Below are 4,754 nucleotides of genomic sequence, written 5' to 3' on the forward strand. Positions count from 1 at the left end.
ATTAGCAAGCACCAAGGCTGCCTGTAGGAGCTCTCCAGGACAGACCACCATAAGGCCAGCTCTGTCCGCGGGCTGTATCCTGGGATGGGTAAGGGCATCACCACTCAGGAATCATGCTCCTGGCATCTTGTTCTTTCCTTTATCAATCCCTCTGTAATCATTAACTGTGCACTGTATTTATCCAAGACTTCAGAGTGTGCCAGCAGCTAGTGAAGACCAAAGGCTGTAGGCCTTTGATAAGGTACACACGTGACCCAATCGATGCAGAAATACTTCTCTCCTTCAGAGAGCAGATCAGACTGGCCACAAACCTCAGCAGGCTCTAGTTGGTTTGTTTGCACAGATAATTGCTCTACTGTTAAATCCCAACATGGTTTAGATTGGGTTTTTTATTTGTGGGCACAGGTATCCTTGAGGTCATTTCTGGGTGAGTCAATTCCCAGTTTTTCCTGTCTTCAGCCATGGAGTATCTGTGTGGAGAAAAGCCTCAGGTTCTGCTTGCATTAGAGCTTGACATAACAAACAAAAGGAATTCAGCCTGTCCTTCTGAAGCTTTGGGAGGTGGCTGGGAGTTAGTTCATGTCACTGGGAAGTTTTTCTCACTCAGAAACACTAGTGAGGCTGAAGGGACTGGGTGTTTTCAGTTCTGCTAGTTGCTGAGATGTTTAATGGTCTTGTATAAAGACAGGACAGAGCTAGTTACATTTGAATCAGTAATAACACAAGTACAATGTAGGAACATGATTCATCAGTGATAAGACTCCAGGTTTCATGAGAAAGAGTGCAGACTTTGGCTTTGCTGCTGCAGAGCTCCAAGGGGGTCAGGTGAACCCAGGGTTCATGTACTGCTGCAGGGCTGGGAACCTGTGCCCTCAGAATTGACTGCAAAACTCAGTCAAAAACTCTACCCTAATAAATTATCTCCTGTCTCACTGTCTCCAAGGCCATTCCTGCCTCAGGGGCTTATTTGTCAGATAAGAATGCAAGCCAAGTGTTCATAAAATTCCTCTCATTTATCTTTGGCCAAACCTGTGGTGCAGCACACAACTACTTAATGACAGTAACTGATTAAACACGAAGTTCAACCTTTCACACTTGTGCTTTGTGCCTGGTCAGATGTGTGGCACACCTCTATCACACAGCTGGTCTTTGGTCAGCTCACAACACATAAACCTTGAGATGTTACCCTGCTCCCAGTGTCCATCTCCTTACCAGACAATGCCTCCAAGCAGCTTCCTTGTGCTTCCAGGTGCTGTTTAAACATTAAATCTAGCAGAAGGTCACCACCAGCTGTCCATGAACCAAGCCAGGAGCTGAAAGCTGTGCAGCTGCCACACCAGCCATAGGGAGGTCCCTGGGTGTGCCCCTTCTTTGTTTAGAGGTGAACAACCCTCTGCACTTTCACCCCAGCACTGGAAATGTTTAAAGACCTAATAAAAATCGATTAGAACCAGGAGAAGATAACACATCTTGCATGAGTAATTGCCACTGAAAGGCTTGAAGTGATGAAGCTCAAGGAAAGGCTATGGAGGTTGGATATAATGTTGCTCAATGTGATGCTCACCAGGAATTCTCCTGAGCTTGTGGAGTACCGTGCCAGCCTGATTTGCAGCTCAGGAGGATTCCTGATGAGCTTGATGTCAGATGCAAATCTCTCAAGAGTCCTTTAGTCTGTCCCATTAGCCCTGAAAATTATATAATGAGCCTTTCCCCTCTAAGGCTTAACATTCCCACATCAAATAGTTGCAGTCATGCCCCAGAAAAGTACATTAAATCACCAGGACCTTAACTTCACACCTTTTTCCTGAGTGGCAGGTTTCCCAGCAGGTTCTGTGCAGGTTCCTGCACCTCCTTTGACTTGCTGCCACATCCCTTTGGATGCAGCCCAGGATTTGGTCCTCCCAGCTGTCTCATTTCTTTGAGACATCCAGTCCCAGGAGGGAGTTGAAGCACCACGGTGGCAAGCACTGCCCCCACTGTGAAATGTCCTGAGCACAAACATGCAGAAGGGCAAAGACAACTCAATAGACACTCTCAGAGTTTTTCCATCCATTCATTGCTGTGCCAATACCTACCAGGGACTGACATACGTCATGGTTTAACCCCAGGCAGCCAATTGCTCACTCCCCCAGCAGTGGGATGGGGAAAAGAATTGAAAGGATATAAGCTAGAAAAATCCTGGGTTGAGAAAAAGACAATTGAATAAAGAAAGGAAAAGCCACACATACAAGCACAGCAAAACAAGGAACTAATTATCTGCTTCCCACAGACAGGAGGTGTTCAGCACCTCCAGGAGAGCAGGGACACATCACACGGGATGCTTAGCTGGGAAGACAAACACCATCACTCCAAATGTCCCATCCCACCTTCCTCCTCCTTCCTCCCACCTTATATCCTGAGCATGATGTCCTATGGTATGGAATATCCCTTTGGTCAGTTGGGGTCACCTGTCCCAGCTGTGTCTCCTCCCACTCTCCCATGCATCCCCAGCATCCTAGCCAGTGTGGCAGTAGGAAACGCAGTAAAGGCCTTGACTCTGTGTAAGCTCTCTGCATTATCAACCCTGAGCTCAGCACAAACCCCAAACACAGCCCCACACTAGCCACTGGGCTGGGAAGAAAATCCACTTCAGCCCAAACCAGCACGTTTCCTTCTCACTGTTAAACTGCTGTGATCTTGTGCCTGAGCATAACTGTCTTGTCCTGGGGGGCATTGCCTTGGGAAACATCTGCAGCAGCAGGAGGACATTGCTGCAGAACTCTTTCTCCTTCCCGTGCCGGACTGTGAGGCAGAGGAGAGGAACTCTCGCATTCCTCTTCTCTGATGCCCTCTAGTGAGTGAGACTCTGTCCTTCTCACTGTTAAACTGCTGTGATCTTGTGCCTGAGCATAACTGTCTTGTCCTGGGGGGCATTGCCTTGGGAAACATCTGCAGCAGCAGGAGGACATTGCTGCAGAACTCTTTCTCCTTCCCGTGCCGGACTGTGAGGCAGAGGAGAGGAACTCTCGCATTCCTCTTCTCTGATGCCCTCTAGTGAGTGAGACTCTGCTCTCCCTGCTCCGCGCGGAGGATTCCTCAAACACAGAGCTGCCAGACCCAGCAGAAGGAAAGGAGCAGGATCGAGTTTGTCCATTACTAACAGCAGGGGATGTGAAAATAGGTGGTCTGGTTTACTTTCCTGTGCTTCATGTAGGCAACACCACCGCTGCCCTGGTCCAGGTGAAGCAAAAATGAAGGAATGGCAAAAGTGCTTTCTTGCAAGTATAGAGAATCATGCTGGAAAAGTAGGAAAACTGTTTCAGGAGGGGTTTGCACCAGCTGTGCTTTCACCACCATCCAGCACATTCACACACTGAACGAAGAGAGCATCCGATCTGCTGCTTGGGGTCATGCCTTGCTCTATCACCTCATGTCCCTGTGGGGCAGTGCTATGCCCCAGGACAGGAGTTCTGCTGCTTCCCACCTGGGGGCACCTCCTGCCTGTACCCAGGCCTGTCTGCAACTCCCCTGTCCAAAACAGCCTCTCCCCCTGTACTAAGTAATCAAGACTGACAGGTGAAGTTTCATAGAATCTTAGGGGTTGGAATGGAGCTTAGAGATGATCCAGCCCCAAGCCCTGCCCTGGGCAGGGACACCTCCCACTAGAGCAGGTTGCTCAAGGCTCAGCCAACCTGGCTGTGAACACTGCCAGGGCTGGGGCAGCCACAGCCTCCCTGGGCAACCTGGGACAGGGTCTCACCACCCTCACAGGGAAAACGACTGCCTAACATCTAACCTCAACTTCCCTCCTTCAATTTGTGCCCATTGTCCCTTGTCCTGTCCCTGCAGCTCCTAACACAGATCCCTCTGCAGCTTCCCTGGAGCCCCTTCAGCTCCTGGAAGGTGCTCTGAGGTCTCCACACAACCTTCTCTTCTCCAGGCTCAACAGCCCCAACTCCCTCAGCCTGTCCTCACAGGGGAGATGCTCCAGTGCTCTTAGCAACTTGGTGGCCTTGCACTGGACTTGCTCTAATGTTTCCATGTCCTTCTCATGTTGAGGACACCAGAACTGTGTGCAGTATTCCAGGTGGGTCTCACCAGAGCAGAACAGAGGGAGAAATAACACCACCACACAGGCAGGAAGGCAGACAGTGCTTTTATTGCTGGTGTTACACGGGGAAGGGAGAATTGCCCACAACCAAGGCAATCCCTCTGTGGTGCATTTCCCAATAGCCAGGGCAGCAGCAGCTCCTGCCTGCAGCGAGGATGGCAACATCTGCAATGGGACAGGAGAGCAGGGTCACCCTTTCACCTGGCCTTGGCCACTGCAGCAGCCCTGTCTGAAGTCAGGTGTGGGTAGAAAGGGACTATCTGGGATATGAGTGCACTTGTGGTCACCTCATCTGAGAAGCATTGAGGGACACAGGGGTCTCAGGTGATGCTGTATGGGTGCCCAAAGCAGCAGCCAAACAGCCCTGCAGCCACCCACACCATGAGGGCTGAACTGAGTGCTGGAGCTCTCACTGCCAGCTGGGGCATAGGAGCCTTGGAGTCATGCTGCAGGAAAGGTGCTGAGTCACAAGGGCAGGAAGCAGCAGAGCCTGGTGGGTTCTGCTGGTGGATTCCAGCTCAGTGTCCAGGTGCTGCTCAGAAAACCCCACTGTGGATGGAGGTACTGGTTGTCGGTGCCCAGGGAGCAGCCTGAGTGCTGTGGGGGCTGTGGTGCCTGTCCCTGAGCTCTGTGCAGCAGTGATGTGTAAATCAGCACCTCTGAC

Source organism: Acanthisitta chloris, unplaced genomic scaffold (assembly GCF_000695815.1).
Source record: "Acanthisitta chloris isolate BGI_N310 unplaced genomic scaffold, ASM69581v1 scaffold21523, whole genome shotgun sequence".
NCBI classification, from domain to species: Eukaryota; Metazoa; Chordata; class Aves; order Passeriformes; family Acanthisittidae; genus Acanthisitta; species Acanthisitta chloris.